This window comes from Pseudophryne corroboree, chromosome 1, assembly GCF_028390025.1.
Source record: "Pseudophryne corroboree isolate aPseCor3 chromosome 1, aPseCor3.hap2, whole genome shotgun sequence".
NCBI lineage: Eukaryota > Metazoa > Chordata > Amphibia > Anura > Myobatrachidae > Pseudophryne > Pseudophryne corroboree.
Genome location: NC_086444.1, coordinates 1,148,365,277 through 1,148,391,213, shown reverse-complemented (window position 1 = coordinate 1,148,391,213; position 25,937 = coordinate 1,148,365,277).

Genomic DNA, 25,937 nt, shown 5'->3' with positions numbered 1-25,937 from the left:
GTCAGCAAAGAATAAATACAGTTCCTGGGTACTACAGGATGGCAGGAGCCACAGGGCACTGGTAGTGTGAGATAGTTCTTATGATCTTCTAGATGGAAAGTCCTTACCAGGCCCGACTGTAGCAATGGAGATAACCCAGGATTGTGCCAGCTGGTGTTCCAGGAAAAGCTGGGTTGCTGAAGATAAAACAGCTGCTGTGGATACTGGCTGGAACCAGACTGATGTAAGCACGGAGTGGATACTGGCTGGAACCAGTTAAATAATAAATGAACTTGGGAGCGATGAAATATGAACTGAAATGTAGAACTTGAGAGCGGAGAAATAATAATACCGGTGGAGAGTGGTAAAGTGTAGAAAGGACACCGGCCCTTTAAGGGAAGCTGTACTCTGCTGGAAGCTGAGCTGGAAGCAGGTAATGTTGTAGCTGGAAACAGATGAATCCACAATGGATTGGAGAGTCAGGCTACACCGCAGGTGGAATGCTGGTGCGGGTCTCTATGGTGGAAGTCTTGAGACAGGAGCTGGAACCTGGAAGACAATCACAGGAGAGAGACAAACAGGAACTAGGTTTGACAACCAAAGCACTGACGCCTTCCTTGCTCAGGCACAGTGTATTTATACCTGCAGCAAGGAAGGGATTGGCTAGGCAATTATGCAGATTATCAATACTGAGAACAGATTGGTGGAAAAGATCAGCTGACAGAATCCAAGATGGCTGCGCCCATGCAGACACTTGGAGGGAAGTTTGGTTTGTAATCCATGTGGTAATGAAAACAGTAATGACGGCGCCGGCCACCGGAGACAGGAGGCGCCAGGCTGACAGATGCACATCCAACCACGCGGACACAGCGGAGGCCGCGGCTGATGTAATCGCCACTCAGACACTCTGCATGCAGAAGTTCAGGGACGGCGGCGGAGGCCGCGGGAGACGCCATGCCAGGTGTAATATGGCGTTTACTGTGACAGCGTCCCAGAGTGACAGGAGAGGATACAGGAATGTACACATCAGGATAACAGATGGGATCCGGTCCTGGAGCGCTGAGCCAGCCTTAGGAGGCATCTGATGGGTAAGAAATGGCGTCCAGATACCCGGATCGTGACAGCACCCCCCCCTTTAGGAGTGGCCCCAGGACACTTCTTTGGCTTTTGAGGAAACTTGGAATGGAATCTCCGGACCAAGGCAGTAGCATGGACATCAGAAGCATTGGTCCATGAACGTTCCTCAGGGCCGTAACCCTTCCAGTCAATAAGATACTGTAGTTGACCGTAACGGTGACGTGAGTCCAGGATCTTGGCCACTTCATACTCAACGCCTCATTGAGTTTGGACTTTCGGAGTTGGAGGAAGTGAGGAATGAAACCGATTCAAGATCAGCGGTTTCAACAGGGAAACATGGAATGTCCTGGGTATTTTTAAGAAGGGAGGCAACTGAAGTCTGTAAGCAACAGGATTGATGACTTGTTCAATCTTGAAAGGACCGATATAGCGAGGTGCAAACTTCATACTGGGAACTCTTAACCTCAGATTCTTCGTGGATAACCATACCCGATCACCCACCTTGAGAGCAGGAACTGCTCGACGCTTCTTATCCGCAAACTTCTTGTACCTGAACGATGCCTTGAGCAGAGCTGATCGTACGCTCTTCCAGATATTGGCAAACTGATGCAAGGTGATATCCACTGCGGGAACAGAAGTTGCTGGAAGCGGTTGGAACTCAGGGACTTTAGGGTGGAATCCAAAGTTAGTGAAGAATGGTGTTGAAGCAGATGAAGAATGATACTGGTTGTTATGACAGAACTCGGCCCAGGGAAGTAATTGAACCCAGTCATCTTGAGAGGAGGACACATAGATGCGGAGGAAGGCCTCCAAGTCCTGATTCACCCTCTCGGTTTGACCATTGGTCTGAGGATGGTAAGCCGTGGAAAACTTTAGCTTGACTTGAAGGACTTGACATAAACTCCGCCAGAATTTGGCTGTGAATTGAACTCCTCGATCTGAGATAATTTCTTCAGGAAGACCGTGGAGTCGGAAGATCTCTTGTATGAATACTTGAGCCAACTTGGAAGCTGACGGAAGACCGGTGAGAGGAATGAAGTGTGCCATCTTGGTGAACCGGTCAACTACCACCCAGATGGTATTGAACTTGTTGCACATGGGTAAATCTGTAATAAAATCCATCGACAAATGGGTCCAAGGTCGACGGGGAACAGATAGTGGAACCAGTTGCCCCGCAGGCGACTGGCGGGATACCTTATGTTGAGCACACTTTGGGCAAGACGCAATAAACTCCAAGACGTCCTTTTTCAGAGTTGGCCACCAATAGGACCTAGAGATAAATTCCAGGGTTTTTTGGATACCTGTATGTCCGGCAAAACGGGAAGCATGGGCCCAATGCATGAGCTTCTTCCTTAGCATCGGTTTCACAAAACTTTTCCCTGATGGGGGCGTAGAGTCCATCCCTACCGTGGAGAATGCCAACGGATTTATAATAGGATGCTTGTCTGAAGACTCTGACTCATTTTCTTGCTCCCATGAGCGGGAAAGGGCATCGGCCTTGCGATTCTGAGAGCCCGGACAGAACTGGAGTTTAAAGTCGAACCTGGAAAAGAAAAGTGCCCATCTGGCCTGACGAGGGTTGAGACATTGTGCGCCTTTCAGATATAAAAGGTTCTTGTGGTCTGTAAGTATGGTGATTGAATGAGAAGCTCCCTCCAACAGATACCTCCACTCTTCTAGAGCGAGCTTGATGGCTAGCAACTCCTGGTCGCCAATGGCATAGTTGCGCTCAGCTGGGGAGAACTTCCGGGAGAAGAAACTGCAAGGGTGTAAATGGCCATCTTTAGCCCTCTGAGATAACACCGCTCCTACTCCAACGGAGGAGGCATCCACCTCTAAGATGAAAGGAGAGTCGATGTCAGGCTGTTTCAGAACAGGCGCAGAGATGAACCTTTGTTTTAAAAGATGAAATGCTTGCATGGCTTCTTCAGACCACTTGGACGGGTTAGCACCCTTCTTAGTGAAAGCAGTAATAGGCGCCACAATGGTGGAAAAGTCTCGTATAAACTTTCGGTAATAGTTGGCGAACCCCAAGAACCTCTGGACCCCTTTGAGGGTTAAGGGTATCGGCCAATTTTGGATTGCTTGTAGTTTCTCAGGATCCATCTCTAGTCCGGAACCGGACACAATGTACCCTAGAAACGGAATGGACTTGACTTCAAAGACGCATTTCTCTAATTTGCAATAGAGATGATTGACACGGAGACGGGACAGAACCTCTTTAACCCAAAAACGATGTTCCTCTAAATCGTTGGCAAAAATGAGGATATCGTCTAGATAGACCACGACATGACGGTATAGAATGTCTCTGAAGATCTCATTGACAAAATGCTGGAAGACAGCTGGAGCATTGCTCAATCCGAAGGGCATGACGAGGTACTCATAATGTCCGTCACGGGTGTTAAAGGCGGTCTTCCACTCGTCACCCTCACGGATCCGGATGAGATTGTATGCACCTCTCAAGTCCAGCTTTGTAAAGATGGTAGCTCCGCTAACTCTGTCAAAGAGTTCAGTAATCAGGGGTAAAGGATAACGGTTCTTGATGGTAATGTCGTTCAAACCTCTGTAGTCGATGCACGGCCGCAGACCACCATCTTTCTATTTTACAAAAAAGAAGCCTGCGCCGGCTGGAGAAGAAGAAGGTCGAATGAACCCCTTTGCTAGGTTCTCTTTAATATATTCCTCCATAGAATGCGTCTCAGGCAGAGACAACGGATAAGTTCGGCTTCGAGGTGGAACCTTCCCTGGAACGAGATCAATCGGGCAGTCCCATTCTCTATGAGGAGGAAGGATATCAGCAGAAGCTTTACTGAACACATCCGTGAAATCTTGATATGGAGGAGGTGGAACATCAGACGACCTGGGGGAGGAAGAACAGACAGGCAATACTTTAAACAAACATGTCTCAGCACAGGAGGAACCCCATGCCAGGATTTGCGTAGTCGTCCAATCAATTGTAGGATTGTGAAGACGGAGCCATGGAAGGCCCAGGACCACAGGATGTGTGGCTCTTGGAATCACTAAAAAAGAAATAAGTTCGGAATGAAGAACTCCCACTCTCAGACGAACTGGTAGAGTCCTTAAAGAAATAACTGCCTCAAAGATCTTGCTGCCATCCACGGCAGTTAAGGAGATGGACGCAGGAAGTCTCTCGGTGGGTAGGGACCACCGTTTAACATAGGCTTCGGTAATAAAGTTCCCAGCTGCTCCGGAATCAAGGAGGGCAATGATGTTCCGATAACGTTGAGCAACTTGAAGCGAGACTGGGAGATTACAATCTTGAGGAGATGGAGAGGAGATCATTACTCCTAGCCGGCCCTCTCCTTGGCGAGCTAGGGTCTGGAGTCCTGGACGTTTGGGACAGGCATTAATGGTGTGAGACGGAGCTGCACAATAAAGACAGAGAGACTTGGAGAGACGTCTTCGGCGCTCAGCAGGAGTTAAACGGGAACGACCAATTTGGCTGGGCTCATCTTTAGATGGTGACAGTTGGCAAGGAGGAGGAGCAGAAGATTTTGGAGCAGATGATCTTACACGCTCAGTTGCTCTCTCTCTGAAACGTAAATCAACTTTCGTGCAGAGTGAGATTAGCTCATCTAACTTGGAAGGTAAGTCTCTGGTAGCTAACTCATCTTTAATACTCTCAGATAAGCCATGCCAGAATGCAGCATACAGGGCCTCGTCGTTCCATGCCAGTTCGGATGCCAGGATCTGGAACTGTATAAGATATTGTCCTACAGTACGTGATCCCTGGCGCAAATGGAGAATCTCAGATGAAGCTGAAGTTACCCGGCCTGGCTCGTCGAAGATGCGCCTGAATGTTGACACAAATGTAGTGTAGGAGGATAGCAGGGTGTCGGACCTCTCCCATAACGGTGATGCCCAATCAAGGGCTGAGCCACTGAGAAGAGAGATAATGTAGGCAATTTTTGTACGGTCACTGGGAAAATTGCCAGGTTGTAGCTCAAACTGAATCTCACACTGGTTGAGAAATCCCCTGCAGAATCTTGGAGATCCGTCAAATTTTGCTGGCGTTGGAAGATGAAGACGTGGAGCAGAAATGGGTAAGGTGGGTGGGGTTATAGCTGGAGTCACTGTGGTTGACGCACCGGACGCGTCTGATCCACGGAGGGTTGTCTGAATCCCATCCAGCCGAGTAGAGAGATCCTGGAGACAGCGGATGATGTGGCCCTGTGCAGCCTCCTGATGTTCAAGTCGGGCTGCCAGTTCTTGCATCGGCCTGGCCGCTTGATCCTGATCTCCGGCTGGATTCATTAGGTCAGTGCTTACTGTCACAACTGAGGGCCTGAGCTGACGGGAGGCAGCCTCAGTTGTAGGGACTGTCACAACTGAGGGCCTGAGCTGACGGGAGGCAGCCTCAGTTGTAGGGGCTGAGGTGTAATGGAACCTGGCAGGTTGTATCAGACCCCTAGACATGTAGAAGAATTGCCCGAAGGCGTGACCACGACAACCAGGAATAAAAGTCAATGATGTTTATTATGACAACTCCGCAACACAGCAGCAGTAAAAGAAAACGTAAAAGTCAGCAAAGAATAAATACAGTTCCTGGGTACTACAGGATGGCAGGAGCCACAGGGCACTGGTAGTGTGAGATAGTTCTTATGATCTTCTAGATGGAAAGTCCTTACCAGGCCCGACTGTAGCAATGGAGATAACCCAGGATTGTGCCAGCTGGTGTTCCAGGAAAAGCTGGGTTGCTGAAGATAAAACAGCTGCTGTGGATACTGGCTGGAACCAGACTGTTGTTAGCACGGAGTGGATACTGGCTGGAACCAGTTAAATAATAAATGAACTTGGGAGCGATGAAATATGAACTGAAATGTAGAACTTGAGTGCGGAGAAATAATAATACCGGTGGAGAGTGGTAAAGTGTAGAAAGGACACCGGCCCTTTAAGGGAAGCTGTACTCTGCTGGAAGCTGAGCTGGAAGCAGGTAATGTTGTAGCTGGAAACAGATGAATCCACAATGGATTGGAGAGTCAGGCTACACCGCAGGTGGAATGCTGGTGCGGGTCTCTATGGTGGAAGTCTTGAGACAGGAGCTGGAACCTGGAAGACAATCACAGGAGAGAGACAAACAGGAACTAGGTTTGACAACCAAAGCACTGACGCCTTCCTTGCTCAGGCACAGTGTATTTATACCTGCAGCAAGGAAGGGATTGGCTAGGCAATTATGCAGATTATCAATACTGAGAACAGATTGGTGGAAAAGATCAGCTGACAGAATCCAAGATGGCTGCGCCCATGCAGACACTTGGAGGGAAGTTTGGTTTGTAATCCATGTGGTAATGAAAACAGTAATGACGGCGCCGGCCACCGGAGACAGGAGGCGCCAGGCTGACAGATGCACATCCAACCACGCGGACACAGCGGAGGCCGCGGCTGACGTAATCGCCACTCAGACACTCTGCATGCAGAAGTTCAGGGACGGCGGCGGAGGCCGCGGGAGACGCCATGCCAGGTGTAATATGGCGTTTACTGTGACAGCGTCCCAGAGTGACAGGAGAGGATACAGGAATGTACACATCAGGATAACAGATGGGATCCGGTCCTGGAGCGCTGAGCCAGCCTTAGGAGGCATCTGATGGGTAAGAAATGGCGTCCAGATACCCGGATCGTGACAGTTTCTGGACGCCCTAGGCAAAACTTCAGCGTGCTGCTCCCCCCCCCCCCCCCCCCCCTTCCCAACTCCCTCCCAAACCACAAACCAGTACCTACTATCCAGCTCTTCAGGTGAAAGTGTGGAGGTGGCATCTTAGAAGTTCAACAGCCACAGTCTGCATTAAGTTAAACAAGGATGCATCTCTCAGAGTTATCCTTAATTTTATGATAAGCAGACCCCCCAGATCCTGGCGTTCTAGGCAGCTGCCTAATGGTAGAGCCGTCCCTGTTCCTACCGCTTTGTCTGTCTGTTATTACTCAGTTTTGTTCTATTACTGTTTACAATTATAAAGCGCAACAGAATAATTAGAAACTCTTATTATTAATAATAATAATAATAATAATAACTTGCAAGGTCACAGAAGTAGGCGGACAGTGGGCCTGATTACGAGTTGATCGCACGAAGCTGCTTTTTGCAGCCTGTGCGATTAACTATACTTTGCCTATGGGGGTGGGTTTTTTCCCATAGCAAGGCTGCGATCGCTTGTGCAGTGCTGCAATGGGAAAAAATGTTGTGCAGTTCCTAAGTAGGTCTGACATACTTACCAGCTGCAACGTTTTCAGCCTGTTCGGTCCTGGCTCTGACGTCAAACACCCGCCCTAGACACGCCTGCGTTTCTTCAAACACGCCTGCATTTTTCTTACCACTCCCAGAAAACGGTTCCGAACGCTGTGTTGCCGCCCAGGAATGCCCATTCCTGTAAATTCTCAAGCGATCGCCGCTGCAATCACTTTCTTAGTTCCCTTTGTCATTGCCCGACGAAGCATCGATGCGCGTGCGCATTACGGACCCCGCGCATGCGCAGTAGCGATCGGGTCATAATGACCCCCTGTGTAGTGTCATGGATTAGTAGGCTACTGCTTGGGCCTCATGAACACTTATCTCTCTTACAATAATTCATCTCACAAAAGATAGTGGGTGGGATGTACCAACCTCTTGCGGTACACCCGCCACTTACGGCACCGATAATAATAGTATATGTACTAAAATATGCCATTAGTATTGTAAAGGCGATGGCCGCCAGTCCTTGGACTTCCCAGTTTATGTCCCGGGCATCCGCCTGCGCATGTGCAGAGTGATGCCACAGCCGCAGGGGATGCAGGGAGGGATCAGATCGGATCTCCCTGACAGCACCAATGCAGAAAGAAACCCATAGGCTTCCATAGGGTAACGTTTTTGCTGGCATTACCTTCTCCATCGGAAACCCGGCGCCTGGCTCTTAGTACATACATACGTAAATAAATGCGTTATAACCACAAACCGCATGGGAAATGTGTGTATATAATTTTATATATATATATATATATATATATACACACACACACACACACACACACACACACACACACAGTGCTGTAACTAGACATTTTGGTGCCGTGTGTCAGAAAAGGAATTGGTGCCCCCTCTCCCACCATATTTAAAATAGGCACAGTGCGCGACAAAAATATAGGCACATGGCTTAATGGGGGAGGGGGCATGGCCACATAATAGTACCAATTCACATTACACGTTGTGTCTTTATTCACATAACACAGTAGTACACCTTATACATGTTACACCAAGGTAGAGCTCCATATACACATTATGCCAGATAGAGTGCCCCTGATACATATTATGCCAGGCAGAGCCTCTGATACATATTATGCCAGGTAGAGCGCACATTATGTCAGGTAGTGCCCCTGATACACATTATGCCAGGTAGAGCCCACATTATGCCAGGTAGAGACCTTGATACACATTATGCCAGGTAGAGCCCATATTATGCCAAGTAGAGTCCAAGATGTACTGAGAGAGAGAGTGAGTGTGTGTGTGTGTGTGTGTGTGTGTGTGTGTGTGTGTGTGTGTGTGTGTGTGTGTTTGATCCCCCCCCTCCCTGGAGCACACATACTCACCTATCACATGCAGCAGCAACAGTAGCTAGGAGGGCGGAGTGTACAATCAAAAAGCTACAGCGCTGCCCGGCTACCACTCCATGTAACCCTGTGACAAGTAGCTGGTCTCTACTACAGCTACCTAGTGGCAGCACCACAAACCTTCTACATTACAGCCCTGCGAGTGTTCCCAGCAGTTCTGCTCCCCACAGTACACTGCATACGCACTGTGTGCCAGGAATTGCTGGCCGACATGTAGTTATGGCCGCGCGCGTGTGTGTGTGTATATATATATCTATATACACACACATACACTGTGTGTATATATATATATATATATATATATATATATATAAAAAAACAGGAAAGCCTGACACTCCACAACATGCAGTGTCCTAGTTGCTGGGGTGTCCTCCTACACTTTAGAGGTCTAAAATATGTAAAAAAAAAAATCAGATGTCACTCCACAGGCTAAATCAACATACTTTATTGCTAGGGCATATAATATATATGTTCGTGCTGCTGGCTCGTTACACTGTACAAACGGTAATAGTTGTCCGCTCCTATCCGCGACAACACCCCGGGGTGGGTTGTACATATTTCCACACCACAACAACACTCTCCCGCGATGTCACGCCGCATTGTGCCTGCCCTCCGGCACCACCACCCGCGATTGCAGCCCGCATGCAGGGCCGGCAACAGAAATCATGGGGCCCTGTACACTGATATCTCTGGGGCCCCACCCCTCGACCCCCACTTAGGGCAGCACAGTCATATAAAGAGGCAATCCACTGTCATATACAGTAGAAGATGCACTGTCCTATATGGGAAGAAGGGGGAGGAGGGCTCAGTCATACAAGGAACACCCTGCTCCCCACACATATTTGGTACGTGTGTATAATATGCCTGACGCTCATTGGGTATAATCAGGGTAATTGGGTATATGTAGGAGAACCCCCTGATTCCAGCGTAGACATATCTCCAGGAATAGCGTGTGGACTGGGGCCAGCACAACTTCATTCTGGAATGCTGATTTACGAGGTTTGCACCTCTGTGCGATGCAGCCAGTCCCAGTGCCTAGACACCTATAGTGCGCACAGCCACCATTTGCCCCTGCAGTGCTGCCACCATGTAATAATCCCAGTAATGGGCATCAGGTGAAACATGTGGGGATCAGGGACCATTAGGACAAGGAATGCCCCTGATCCGCCTGTAGACTGTGCACTCACCGCTATGCTACAGTACAGAGACATGCCCGGCCTGTAATGCTGTATACAGGCCTTCACCCACCAGTGTGCCACTCTCATTTTACCCCCACGGAGAATGGAGAGAAGCCAGACAGAAACCAGGCTGGCACAAACACAGAGACTGAGACTGCCAGACATACACACACAGGCACAGAGAGAGACAGAGCTTGGCACACACACACACACACACAGAGACTGGCACACACACACGGGCAGAGAGAGAGAGAGAGAGAGACTGGCACCCACAGATACTGTCAAAGACGGAGAGCAGTGACGAGCACATACAGAGAGAGACAGACTGGCATGCACACATACACATAGAGACAAAGACTGGCACACACAGACAGACTGGAACACACAGATTGGCACAGAAACAGACGCTGGCACACATACACACAGAGACTAGTACACAGAGACAGAGACTAGCATACACAGAGACTGGCACACATACACACAGAGACTGGCACACAGAGACAGAGCTGGCACACACACAGACTGGCACAGACAGAGAGGCAGGGACTAGCACATACACAGAGAGACAGACTGGCATACACAGAGACTGTCACACACGCAGAGACTGTCATACATACACACAGAGACAGAGACTGGTACAGATACTGGCATACCGAGAGACAGACTGGCACAGAGACCGGCACATATACACACAGAGACAGAGACTGGTACACATATTGGCACACACAGAGATTGGTACACATACACACAGAGACAGAGACTGGCACACATATGCACAGAGACAGATTAGGAGGTAGTTCCAGCTAAACATCTACAATATAGATATGCAGAAAACATGACCGGCAGGGCTGTGACTGCAGAGCTGAGTGCTGCTGCTGTCTCTTGACTCACCACATGCTGCCAGTCACTTTTTTGAAAGGAGTGTGTCCGTAGGGAGTAGCGGCGTGGCTGCTGCAGTGGCCTCATAGACTTTGCGCCCACTGCCCGGCGATTCTCTTCCTGGCTGCTGCTCTTCCTAAGTAGCCGGGCAGCGGCGGAGAGGACAGTGAGGGTCCAGCACAGGATAATGACATCACAATGTCATTAATATTATGCGCATCGCAATGGCCGGGACCGGACCAAACTACTGTGAGGGGGTGGGGGTTGTAGTGGACTGGAGTGTGTCATCTAAGTTGCGGCCGCCAGTAGCAGAGTAGTCCTTTGGCTTACAAGCAATTTACAAGTAGGCACACTGTTTTCTGCCCCTGAACCTCGGGGCCCGTTACTACTGTACCCTTTGTTCCCCCCTGTCGCCGGGCCTGCCCGCATATATATTACCCCCCCAGTGATTAAACCCCCGCTCCCCCCGCCGTATGATTGCATCCATCCCGCATGTAATAGCCAACCGAACCCACGATAATCCCCCGCCCCCCTCCCTGCGAATGCATACCGTGCTGGGTTGCTGGAAAGGGGAAAGAGCGACCCTAGTGGCCGACACAAACACCGGGCCCATCTAGGAGTGGCACTGCAGTGTCACGCAGGATGGCCCTTCAAAAAAACATTCCACAAACAGCACATGACGCAAAGAAAAATTAAAGAAAAAAGAGGTGCAAGATGGAATTGTCCTTGGGCCCTCCCACCCACCCTTATGTTGTATAAACAGGACATGCACACTTTAACCAACCCATCATTTCAGTGACAGGGTCTGCCACACGACTGTGACTGAAATGACGGGTTGGTTTGGACCCCCACTAAAAAAGAAGCAATTAATCTCTCCTTGCACAAACTGGCTCTACAGAGGCAAGATGTCCACCTCATCATCATCCTCCGATATATCACCGTGTACATCCCCCTCCTCACAGATTATCAATTCGTCCCCACTGGAATCCACCATCTCAGCTCCCTGTGTACTTTGTGGAGGCAATTGCTGCTGGTCAATGTCTCCACGGAGGAATTGATTATAATTAATTTTAATGAACATCATCTTCTCCACATTTTCTGGATGTAACCTCGTACGCCGATTGCTGACAAGGTGAGCGGCGGCACTAAACACTCTTTCGGAGTACACACTTGTGGGAGGACAACTTAGGTAGAATAAAGCCAGTTTGTGCAAGGGCCTCCAAATTGCCTCTTTTTCCTGCCAGTATAAGTACGGACTGTGTGACGTGCCTACTTGGATGCGGTCACTCATATAATCCTCCACCATTCTTTCAATGTTGAGAGAATCATATGCAGTGACAGTAGACGACATGTCCGTAATCGTTGTCAGGTCCTTCAGTCCGGACCAGATGTCAGCATCAGCAGTCGCTCCAGACTGCCCTGCATCACCGCCAGCGGGTGGGCTCGGAATTCTGAGCCTTTTCCTCGCACCCCCAGTTGCGGGAGAATGTGAAGGAGGAGATGTTGACAGATCGCGTTCCGCTTGACTTGACAATTTTCTCACCAGCAGGTCTTTCAACCCCAGCAGACTTGTGTCTGCCGGAAAGAGAGATCCAAGGTAGGCTTTAAATCTTGGATCAAGCACGGTGGCCAAAATGTAGTGCTCTGATTTCAACAGATTGACCACCCGTGAATCCTTGTTAAGCGAATTAAGGGCTCCATCCACAAGTCCCACATGCCTAGCGGAATCACTCCGTGTTAGCTCCTCCTTCAATGTTTCCAGCTTCTTCTGCAAAAGCCTGATGAGGGGAATGACCTGACTCAGGCTGGCAGTGTCTGAACTGACTTCACGTGTGGCAAGTTCAAAGGGCATCAGAACCTTGCACAACGTTGAAATCATTCTCCACTGCGCTTGAGACAGGTGCATTCCACCTCCTATATCGTGCTCAATTGTATAGGCTTGAATGGCCTTTTGCTGCTCCTCCAACCTCTGAAGCATATAGAGGGTTGAATTCCACCTCGTTACCACTTCTTGCTTCAGATGATGGCAGGGCAGGTTCAGTAGTTTTTGGTGGTGCTCCAGTCTTCTGTACGTGGTGCCTGTACGCCGAAAGTGTCCCGCAATTCTTCTGGCCACCGACAGCATCTCTTGCACGCCCCTGTCGTTTTTTTAAAAATTCTGCACCACCAAATTCAAGGTATGTGCAAAACATGGGACGTGCTGGAATTTGCCCATATTTAATGCACACACAATATTGCTGGCGTTGTCCGATGCCACAAATCCACAGGAGAGTCCAATTGGGGTAAGCCATTCCGCGATGATCTTCCTCAGTTGCCGTAAGAGGTTTTCAGCTGTGTGCGTATTCTGGAAACCGGTGATACAAAGCGTAGCCTGCCTAGGAAAGAGTTGGCGTTTGCGAGATGCTGCTACTGGTGCCGCCGCTGCTGTTCTTGCGGCGGGAGTCCATACATCTACCCAGTGGGCTGTCACAGTCATATAGTCCTGACCCTGCCCTGCTCCACTTGTCCACATGTCCGTGGTTAAGTGGACATTGGGTACAGCTGCATTTTTTAGGACACTGGTGACTCTTTTTCTGAGGTCTGTGTACATTTTCGGTATCACCTGCCTAGAGAAATGGAACCTAGATGGTATTTGGTACCGGGGACACAGTACCTCCAACAAGTCTCTAGTTGGCTCTGCAGTAATGATGGATACCGGAACCACGTTTCTCACCACCCAGGATGCCAAGGCCTCAGTTATCCGCTTTGCAGTAGGATGACTGCTGTGATATTTCATCTTCCTCGCAAAGGACTGTTGGACAGTCAATTGCTTGGTGGAAGTAGTAAAAGTGGTCTTACGACTTCCCCTCTGGGATGACCATCGACTCCCAGCAGCAACAACAGCAGCGCCAGCAGCAGTAGGCGTTACACGCAAGGATGCATCGGAGGAATCCCAGGCAGGAGAGGAATCGTCAGAATTGCCAGTGACATGGCCTGCAGGACTATTGGCATTCCTGGGGTAGGAGGAAATTGACACTGAGGGAGTTGGTGGGGTGGTTTGCGTGAGCTTGGTTACAAGAGGAAGGGATTTACTGGTCAGTGGACTGCTTCCGCTGTCACCCAAAGTTTTTGAACTTGTCACTGACTTATTATGAATGCGCTGCAGGTGACGTATAAGGGAGGATGTTCCGAGGTGGTTAACGTCCTTACCCCTACTTATTACAGCTTGACAAAGGCAACACACGGCTTGACACCTGTTGTCCGCATTTCTGTTGAAATACTTCCACACCGAAGAGCTGATTTTTTTGGTATTTTCACCAGGCATGTCAGTGGCCATATTCCTCCCACGGACAACAGGTGTCTCCCCGGGTGCCTGACTTAAACAAACCACCTCACCATCAGAATCCTCCTGGTCAATTTCCTCCCCAGCGCCAGCAACACCCATATCCTCCTCATCCTGGTGTACTTCAACACTGACATCTTCAATCTGACTATCAGGAACTGGACTGCGGGTGCTCCTTCCAGCACTTGCAGGGGGCGTGCAAATGGTGGAAGGCGCATGCTCTTCACGTCCAGTGTTGGGAAGGTCAGGCATCGCAACCGACACAATTGGAGTCGGACTCTCCTTGTGGATTTGGGATTTCGAAGAACGCACAGTTCTTTGCGGTGCTACTGCTTTTGCCAGCTTGAGTCTTTTCATTTTTCTAGCGAGAGGCTGAGTGCTTCCATCCTCATGTGAAGCTGAACCACTAGCCATGAACATAGGCCAGGGCCTCAGCCGTTCCTTGCCACTCCGTGTGGTAAATGGCATATTGGCAAGTTTACGCTTCTCCTCCGACAATTTTATTTTAGGTTTTGGAGTCCTTTTTTTACTGATATTTGGTGTTTTGGATTTGACATGCTCTGTACTATGACATTGGGCATCGGCCTTGGCAGACGACGTTGCTGGCATTTCATCGTCTCGGCCATGACAAGTGGCAGCAGCTTCAGCACGAGGTGGAAGTGGATCTTGATCTTTCCCTAATTTTGGAACCTCAACATTTTTGTTCTCCATATTTTAATAGGCACAACTAAAAGGCACCTCAGGTAAACAATGGAGATGGATGGATACTAGTATACTTATGGATGGACTGCCGAGTGCCGACACAGAGGTAGCTACAGCCGTGGACTAACGTACTGTGTCTGCTGCTAATATAGACTGGATGATAATGATATGAAATCAATATATATATGTATGTATATATAATATCACTAGTACTGCAGCCGGACAGGTAGATAATATATTTATTAGGTAATGATGACTGATGACGGACCTGCTGGACACTGTCAGCTCAGCAGCACCGCAGACTGCTACAGTAAGCTACTATACTATAGTAGTATGTACAAAGAAGAAAGAAAGAAAAAAAACCACGGGTAGGTGGTATACAATTATGGATGGACTGCCGAGTGCCGACACAGAGGTAGCTACAGCCGTGGACTACCGTACTGTGTCTGCTGCTAATATAGACTGGATGATAATGATATGAAATCAATATATATATGTATGTATATATAATATCACTAGTACTGCAGCCGGACAGGTAGATAATATATTTATTAGGTAATGATGACTGATGACGGACCTGCTGGACACTGTCAGCTCAGCAGCACCGCAGACTGCTACAGTAAGCTACTATACTCTATAGTTGTATGTACAAAGAAGAAAGAAAAAAAAAACCACGGGTAGGTGGTATACAATTATGGATGGACTGCCGAGTGCCGACACAGAGGTAGCTACAGCCGTGGACTACCGTACTGTGTCTGCTGCTAATATAGACTGGATGATAATGAGATAAAATCAATATATATATATATATATATGTATGTATATATAATATCACTAGTACTGCAGCCGGACAGGTAGATAATATATTTATTAGGTAATGATGACTGATGACGGACCTGCTGGACACTGTCAGCTCAGCAGCACCGCAGACTGCTACAGTAAGCTACTATACTATAGTAGTATGTACAAAGAAGAAAGAAAAAGAAAAAAAACACGGGTAGGTGGTATACAATTATGGATGGACTGCCGAGTGCGGACACAGAGGTAGCTACAGCCGTGGACTAACGTACTGTGTCTGCTGCTAATATAGACTGGATGATTGATAATGAGATGAAATCAATATATATATATGTATGTATATATAATATCACTAGTACTGCAGCCGGACAGGTAGATAATATATTTATTAGGTAATGATGACTGATGACGGACCTGCTGGACACTGTCAGCTCAGCAGCACCGCAGACTGCTACAGTAAGCTACTATACTATAGTAGTATGTACAAAGAAGAAAGAAAAAAAAAAACCACGGGTAGGTGGTATACAATTATGGATGGACTGCCGAGTGCCGACACAGAGGTAGCTACAGCCGTGGACTAACGTACTGTGTCTGCTGCTAATATAGACTGGATGATTGATAATGAGATGAAATCAATATATATATGTATGTATATATAATATCACTAGTACTGCAGCCGGACAGGTAGATAATATATTTATTAGGTAATGATGACTGATGACGGACCTGCTGGACACTGTCAGCTCAGCAGCACCGCAGACTGCTACAGTAAGCTACTATACTCTATAGTAGTATGTACAAAGAAGAAAGAAGGAAAAAAAAACACGGGTAGGTGGTATACAATTATGGATGGACTGCCGAGTGCCGACACAGAGGTAGCTACAGCCGTGGACTAACGTACTGTGTCTGCTGCTAATATAGAGTCTAGACTGGATGATAAATTATTGATAATGAGATGAAATCAATATAATATCACTAGTACTGCAGCCGGACAGGTACTATATATATTTATTATGTAATGACTGATGACGGACCTGCTGGACACTGTCAGGTCAGCACAGCACCGCAGACTGCTACAGTAAGCTACTATAGTAGTATGTATAAAGAAGAATGAAAAAAAAACACGGGTAGGTGGTATACAATATTATATATATATATATTATATACAATTATATATATATATATATATATATATATATATATATTAAACTGGTGGTGATTGATTATTAAACTGGTGGTCACTTCAGGTCACGTTGCAACTTGCAACTAGTACTCCGAGGCCTAAGCAGACAATCACAAAATATGTTATTATACTGGTGGTCAGTGTGGTCACAACAATGGCAGTGTGGCACTGACTCTGGCAGCAAAAGTGTGCACTGTGACTGTACGTTATATGTACTCCTGAGTCCTGCTCTCAGACTCTAACTGCTCCCCACTGTCAGTGTCTCCCCCACAAGTCAGATAATACACTGACAGTCACACTATCTATTATCTAATCTAGTATAAATATCACTTCAGCAAGTAGTATACAGTATAGTAGTACTCCTCCTAATAATGCTCCCCAAAATACTATGTCTCTCTCTCTTCTCTAAACGGAGAGGACGCCAGCCACGTCCTCTCCCTATGACTCTCAATGCACGTGTGAAAATGGCGGCGACGCGCGGCTCCTTATATAGAATCCGAGTCTCGCGATAGAATCCGAGCCTCGCGAGAATCCGACAGCGTGATGATGACGTTCGGGCGCGCTCGGGTTAGCCGAGCAAGGCGGGAAGATCCGAGCCTGCTCTGACCCGTGTAAAAAACCTGAAGTTCGGGCGGGTTCGGATTCAGAGGAACCGAACCCGCTCATCTCTAGTTCGTACAGTGTAACAAGCCAGCAGCACGAAGCTTACTTTATTGTGCACAGACAGTTAGAGCCACTTCACTGGGTTACTCACTGTCAGTGCTGCCGGGTGGCCGCGGCATCCCTGCGGCATCCCTGCTCTTCATCTGTAAAGGAAGTGGAGATCAGCTAAGGCATAAAGCGAGCATTAATTGACAGCATGAGGTGCCGCCCTCCAGTGTCCACCGCCCATAGGCAGCTGCCTAAAGCTGCCTAGTGGTGGCGCCGGCCCTGCGTGTTCACCAGGACCCAGTCCTGTATGCCGAATCTGCGGCCCTCTAGAAGATGAGCACTCTGCAGCCACCACAGCAGAGACACCCTGGTTCTTGGAGACAGGGTTATTAGGCGATGCATCTGAAGATGCGATCCGGACCATTGGTCCAACAGGTCCCACTGAAAGATTCTGGCATGGAACCTGCCGAAAGGAATTGCTTCGTAAAAAGCCACCATCTTTCCCAGGACCCGCGTGCAGTGATGCACCGATACCTGTTTTGGTTTCAGGAGGTCTCTGACTAGAGATGACAGCTCCTTGGCTTTCTCCTCCGGGAGAAACACTTTTTTCTGGACTGTATCCAGAATCATACCCAGGAACAGTAGACGTGTCGTCGGAACCAGCTGTGATTTTGGAATATTCAGAATCCAACCGTGCTGGTGTAGCACCTCCTGAGATAGTGCTACTCCCACCAACAACTGCTCCTTGGACCTCGCCTTTATTAGGAGATCGTCCAAGTACGGGATAATTAAAACTCCCTTTCTTCGAAGGAGTATCATCATTTCCGAAATTACCTTGGTAAACACCCTCGGTGCCGTGGAGAGTCCAAACGGCAGCGTCTGGAATTGGTAATGGCAATCCTGTACCACAAATCTGAGGTACTCCTGGTGAGGATAGTAAATGGGGACATGCAGGTAAGCATCCTTGATGTCCAGGGATACCATGTAATCCCCCTCGTCCAGGCTTGCAATAACCCTGAGCGATTCCATCTTGAACTTGGATTTTTTTATGTATGTGTTCAAGGATTTCAAATTTAAAATGGGTCTCACCGAACCGTCCGGTTTCGGTACCACAAACAGTGTGGAATAGTAACCCCGTCCTTGTTGAAGTAGGGGCACCTTGATTATCACCTGCTGGGAATACAGCTTGTGAATTGCCGCTAGCACAGCCTCCCTGTCTGAAGGAGTAATCGGCAAGGCAGATTTTAGGAACCGGTGGGGTGGAGACGCCTCGAATTCCAGTTTGTACCCTTGAGATACTATTTGCAGGATCCAGGGATCCACCTGTGAGCGAGCCCACTGATCGCTGACATTTTTGAGGCGGCCCCCCACCGTACCTGGCTCCGCCTGTGGAGCCCCACCGTCATGCGGCGGACTTGGAAGGAGCGGGGGAGGACTTTTGCTCCTGGGAACCTGCTGTTTGTTGCAGCCTTTTTCCCCTACCTCTGCCTCTGGACAGAAAGGACCCGCCTTTTCCACGCCTGTTTTTCTGAGTCCGAAAGGACTGTACCTGATAAAAGTAAACGGCGCCTTTTTAGGCTGTGAGGGAACATGGGGTAAAAATGCTGACTTCCCAGCAGTTGCTGTGGAAACTAGGTCCGAGAGACCATCCCCAAATAACTCCTCACCCTTATAAGGCAAAACTTCCATGTGTCTTTTTGAATCTGCATCCCCTGTCCACTGGCGAGTCCATAAGCCTCTCCTAGCAGAAATGGACAATGCACTTATTTTAGATGCCAGCCGGCAGATCTCCCTCTGTGCATCTCTCATGTATAAGACTGAGTCTTTTATATGCTCTATGGTTAGCAGAGTAGTGTCCCTGTCTAGGGTGTCAATATTTTCTGACAGGGAATCTGACCACGCAGCGGCAGCACTGCACATCCATGCTGACGCAATAGCTGGTCTAAGTATAATGCCTGAGTGTGTATATACAGACTTCAGGATCGCCTCCTGCTTTCTATCAGCAGGTTCCTTGAGGGCGGCCGTATCCGGAGACGGTAGTGCCACCTTTTTAGACAAACATGTGAGCGCTTTATCCACTCTAGGGGGTGTCTCCCAACGTGACCTATCCTCTGGCGGGAAAGGGAACGCCATTAGTAACTTCTTAGAGATTACCAATCTTTTATCAGGGAAAGCCCACGCTTCTTCACACACTTCATTTAATTCTTCTGATGGGGGAAAACTACGGGTAGTTTTTTCTCCCCAAACATAATACCCTTTTTAGTGGTACCTGGGTTTATATCAGAAATTTGTAACACCTCTTTCATTGCTTCAATCATGCAAAGAATGGCCTTAGTGGACATTAGACTAGACTCATCGTCGTCGACACTGGTGTCAGTATCCGTGTCGACATCCGCGTCTGCCATCTGAGGTAGCGGGCGTTTTAGAGCCCCCGATGTCCTTTGAGACGCCTGGACAGGCACGAGCTGAGAAGCCGGCTGTCCCGCATTTGGCATGTCGTCAAATTTTTTGTGTAAGGCGTCGATACGTGCACGCAATTCCTTCCATAAGTCCATCCACTCAGGTGTCTGCCCCGCAGGGGGTGACATCCCTTCTATAGGCATCTGCTCCGCCTCCACATCATTATCCTCATCAAACATGTCGACACAGCCGTACCGACACACCGCACACACACAGGGAATGCTCTAACAGAGGACAGGACCCACAAAAGCCCTTTGGGGAGACAGAGTGAGAGTATGCCAGCACACACCAGAGCGCTATATAATGCAGGGACTAACTTAATTATGTCCCCTATAGCTGCTGTTATATATACTGCGCCTAAATTTAGTGCCCCCCCCCCCTCTCTTTTTTACCCTTTTCTGTAGTGTAGACGGCAGGGGAGAGCCAGGGAGCTTCCTTCCAGCGGAGCTGTGAGGGAGAAATGGCGCCAGTGTGCTGAATGAGATAGCTCCGCCCCTTTTTTGCGGACTATTCTCCCACTTTTTTATGGATTCTGGCAGGGGTAATTATCACATATATAGCCTCTGGGGCTATATATTGTGGTATTTTTGCCAGCCAAGGTGTTTTTATTGCTGCTCAGGGCGCGCCCCCCTAGTGCCCTGCACCCTCAGTGACCGGAGTGTGAAGTGTGTATGAGGAGCAATGGCGCACAGCTGCAGTGCTGTGCGCTACCTTGGTGAAGACTGATGTCTTCTGCCGCCGATTTTCCGGACCTCTTCTTGCTTCTGGCTCTGTAAGGGGGACGGCGGCGCGGCCCCGGGACCGAACACCAAGGCCAGTTCCATGCGGTCGATCCCTCTGGAGCTAATGGTGTCCAGTAGCCTAAGAAGCCCAAGCTAGCTGCAAGCAGGTAGGTTCGCTTCTTCTCCCCTTAGTCCCTCGCTGCAGTGAGCCTGTTGCCAGCAGGTCTCACTGTAAAATAAAAAACCTAATTATATACTTTCTTTTTAGAAGCTCAGGAGAGCCCCTAGTGTGCATCCAACCTCGGCCGGGCACAAAATCTAACTGAGGCTTGGAGGAGGGTCATAGTGGGAGGAGCCAGTGCACACCAGGTGACCTAAAAGCTTTCTTTAGTTGTGCCCAGTCTCCTGCGGAGCCGCTATTCCCCATGGTCCTTTCGGAGTTCCCAGCATCCACTAGGACGTCAGAGAAAATGTGGTTACATATTTAGTGTCTCATTCATAACTCAACCTCCCACACCAGTTGGTTCTTCCTTTTTTACACCACTAACCGTGGTCTCTCTGAGAAGATCCTTACTCTAGAACGGCTATTGTTCGGTGTATACTGTTATGTCTTGCAATATTTGTTAATTTCTTGCTTATACTATATTGTATCTTACTTTTATTACTGCATGGGTGGGTCCTGTCTTGGTGCGCTCTTAAGGCAGTGCTGCGGGGAGTGGCTATTCAGACCGGGTCGAGACTAAGGAGGGAATTCCTACGTCAACAGACGGACCTAGAGAAACGCTTACTGCAGGTGGAGTCGCTTAATTGTGCTCAACCCTCTCGTTCACTTAAGCGTGAACTAGTTTCTCTTCGAAACCAACTGCACAAATTATTTTTAGCCTGTATGCGGTTTGCTATGGCCAAATTGCAACAAAAATGTTATACTTTAGGTAACAGATCGGGTACATTTTTAGCTCTTAAACTCAGGGTACGACAGCTGCGTAACAGGATTAAGGTTATATATACCCATGGTGGGCAGCCACTTTTAAATCCCTCGGATATTGCAACAGAGTTTGCCTGATATTATGAATGGCTCTATAATTTGAAGTCTGACTCTGCCTCTCCCCAACCCACTAGCGCCCTTATCTCATCCTTTTTAAAATAAATACAGCTCCCCCAACTGAAGGTAGATGATTTAGAGTCTCTAAATACACCGTGAACTGATGGAGAGGTGTTGGCTGCTGTCCAGTCTCTCCCCTTGGGGAAGGCTCCTGGTCCAGATGGCTTTTCAAATTCTTTTTACAAAAAATTTGCTTCCGAGCTTATCCCCACTCTTACTAGCTTATATACCTATGCAACTGAACATGGCTCTTTTCCCACTAAAATGCTGCGAGCCCAAATTATCATCATACATAAACCCGGGAAAGACCCTGCTCATTGCCAGAACTGTAGGCGGATTGCCCTCCTCAATACTGATGTCAAGCTCTTTTCCAAATTGATTGCCAACAGACTAACCCCGTTCATTCCTAAACTTATCCATCCCGATCAGGTGGGCTTTGTCAGGGGGAGACAAGCATCGTATAATACTCGTAGGGTGTTTGACCTAACCAAGTTTTTGATTAGAGATAGACACCCCTCTATTCTTCTATCTTTAGATGCAGAAAAGGCTTTTGATCGCCTGCATTGGGACTTTCTCAGGGCAGTGTTGTCCAGTTTTGGCCTACAGGGGAAGTTAATGTCCTCTATTTCTGCATTGTATAGCTGCCCTACCGCTACAGTCTTAATTAATGGATTTCTATCTCCCCCCTTTGCTATATCAAATGGCACCCGACAAGGTTGCCCCCCCCCTTATCGCCATTTATGTATATTCTTGCTATTGAGCCACTAGCAGTTGCTATCCGTACTTCAGTGGCCTTTTCTGGAGTTCGTATTTGGGGCCTAGAACACAAATTGAGTTTATTTGCGGATGATGTGATGCTTTTTGTCTCTGATCCCGAGTCCTCCCTTCCGGCCCTGCATGATATTATTGACCAATACAGTGCAGCATCATTTTATAAGTTGAACACAACCAAGACTGAGGTTCTGTCTTTTCATGTACACCTTGGAGCCTTGATTAAGCTTAAATGCTTATATAAATACAATTGGAAAAAAGATTCCATTTCATATTTGGGCATATATATTCCTAACTCCATGTCAAAATTGAAGGATATTAATTATCTGCCCCTTACTAGTCATGTTGACGCTTTGTTATAAAGCTGGTTGTGGTTTGAGGTGTCCTGGATTCATAGACTGTCCTCATTCAAAATGACAATTTTGCCAAAACTTGTGAATTTATTTAGAACAATCCCATACTTAATTCCCCAAAAATGTATTACCCAAGTGCATTCATTGATTTTACGCTACATTTGGAATGGTAAAACTCCACGGTTTGCTTTCCGCAGTCTGTCTCACTCTCAATGTTCGGGGAGATTGGAGGTTCCTGACTTATTGACGTATCACTATGCTTGTTTAGCAGCACAGATTAGTGACTGGTCCTTACCCCCTGGACCTAAACCCTGGGTTGACCTGGAGAAGGTGCTGCTTCCTCATTTCCCCCTGGTGGATTCGCAGTGGATTCCTAATAGACTGAGACCCCTACTCCTGAATTCCCCTAGGGCAATCTCTGATTCCCTAAAGGCCTGGGATACTATTGCGGTCTCTACTAACTACCTACCGTTACCGGCTCTCAACCTTTCCCTATATGCACTCTCCCGACTGATTACCGATCTACAGGTTGCTGGGTGGACCTCCCGCGGTCTTACAACCATCGCTGATGTTGTGGATGTTGGTATCATCAGCTCGTTTTCTTCTCTTCAACTGCAGTACAGCCTCCCAAACAAAGAATTGTTTACGTATATGCACATTAGCCACTGGATTTCCAGTTTGCTCCGATCCTCTGGATCTTTCCATCTCCCTCCACCTACTATTATATCCAAATTATCAACGGGCAATTATAGGGGGTCCATTAGATTCTGGTATTATATATACCAGGATAATGTGACAGTGGGCAAATCCTCGACGCAGTTGCAGTGGGAGTTGGACTTGCAAACCGCATTTACACTTCAGCAATGGGAAGCTATATATCTTACTGCACATCAATTCTCCAAATGCTATAAACATTTGGAAATGCAGTATAAGTTGCTGCATAGATTGTATTTCACCCCGGCCAAATTACATAAAATTTGGCCTTCCCAATCTAAATTCTGTTGGAGGAACTGTGGAGAGGTTGGGGACATTTTACATGTGTTTTGGTGCTGCTCTGGGATTAAATCGCTCTGGAGAGAGGTATTTGACTTGATTTATAAAATCCTTCATGTACGTATGCAAGAGTCGCCCATTTTAGCATTGTTTCATGTATATCCTACAGACCTTTCCAATCCAGATCGTTATGTTTTAGGCCACATTTTTATTGCTACTAGAGCGGCTATAGCGCAGAACTGGAAGTGTTCTTCTCCTCCACCCCTTCGAAAAGTGATTCGAAAAAAATGAATCACGACTTCCAAATGGAGACCCTGGGTGTTCCCTACTCTTTTACAGCTAATTCCTCACTAGTTAAATGGTTTAGATGGCATGGGTTTACTACCGCTGGGGAAGGTGCAGCGTTGCTCCTCAACATCGCTTAATCTTTAAAAAAAAAAATGTGATTATTAAATGACCACGATATTGGTCAGCCTGTTTTGTGTTATACCTTTGTCTTATATATCCATGTGTTCTCTTGGTATGTACTATTGGCTATGCGGCAATTGATCTTGATTCCTTCCTTGTACACTCCCAACTCTTGTTTTTTCTTTTCTGTAACCCTCCCCTTCCGTGGTTAACGGAACAAAACCTTAATAAATACTATTGATGGAAAAAAAAGAAAAATAGATTATCTCCCAAAAATACACAGGTTCAGTGAAACCTGTGTATTTTCGCATGAAAACAGGTCTGTTTCCGGGGAAGTGGTTTCACCTGCCTGAGGAGGCGAAACAAAATCCCCGATCAGCGTGGTGACCTGCAGTGTCCCATGCCTGCCGCAGCAGCAGCAGGCTGGGACTGCAAGGAGGGTGCCACGGCTCGGGAACCGGCACTCGGCGATGTGACCACCAGCGGGGAAGCTGGGGCAGCGCCGTGACCTGCATCCCCCCACTTCCCCCACCCCTAGCAGCGGTCACATGACAGGGGAGCGGTCATGTGACCGGGGGGAGCTGGAGGTGCAGCGTTGCACCTGGAGCTGTCAGGAGCCAACACCCGGTGCAGCAACAGGTAACCCCCGATAAGCTGACACGAATGTACCACGGGGAACTGGATATCCCCCTTAGTGTTTTAGGCTTCCCGTTAGCCATGGGCAGGTCGCCAAACGATAGGGACAAGGGTATTTATAATGGGTGCAGTGTGGGCCGTGCACACCCCCCCCCGGGGTCCAGGGGGGCTCACAACGCACACCCTGCACCCATTATTTTTAATACTTACCCTCCGGAGACCCACAGCGCAGTAGCAGCACTGCAGAAATCACCAGTTAAATGGTGTGGCGCCATTTTCCTGGTGTTTTGCACATGTGCAGTAGAAAAATCACTGGGAAAATGTCCGCTGCGCCATTTTCCCGGAGATCTGTACATGCGCTGTAGACTCTGGGACAGCACTTGGGTCACAGGACTAAGCGCTACTGCTGGCACAGTACAGCTGGTACAGATCCTGCACGCATGGACCTTCTCCTCTCTAGAAACGCCCCTGTTCAGATGTCAGACTCAGCACATTCATCAGAAAAGGTTTGTTGCATAGAAAACATCTCCCAAACCAAGGTTGTTGCACACCTATTACTACTTAGGGCCGTAACTAGGAGTGTGCGGAGGGGGCACCGCACATAGCGCTGCAGGGTAGGGGGCGCTGTTGGCGGCACTTGTCAATTATCTGTTTTAATTACTGTCACTAGCAGCTTCCCCCTTTTTAAAGCCCAGCATCTCCTGACCACCTCTGTCTCCTAACCTGACTCCTTCTGTCGCTAATACCTATACAACATTCATGAGCTCAAATTGAGATATCTTTGTTATTCAGTCACACTGTCCTTTATTAAATTTTAAGATGCTGACATACCCGGGATTCTAACCCATTGCCTGTGGCATTGCAGTCAGACAATCTAATAATTGAGCTATCTGCCCTTGCATATAAAGCTAGAGAATTCTAAGTTAGAGAATTCTAACTATTTGAAGCTTACCTTGTACTTAGTGAAAAAAATATTGGCATTGCAGCTGAGCAGATCTATGTAGTGTGTGGCTGCAAGAGATTGGATGTGTGGCTGCAGTGGCAAATGCATGATTTCTATAGGGGGTTTTCCAAATGCCAGTCCACAATCTCCCACTCTGCGGAACATTGGAGCAAATGCGGGAGTG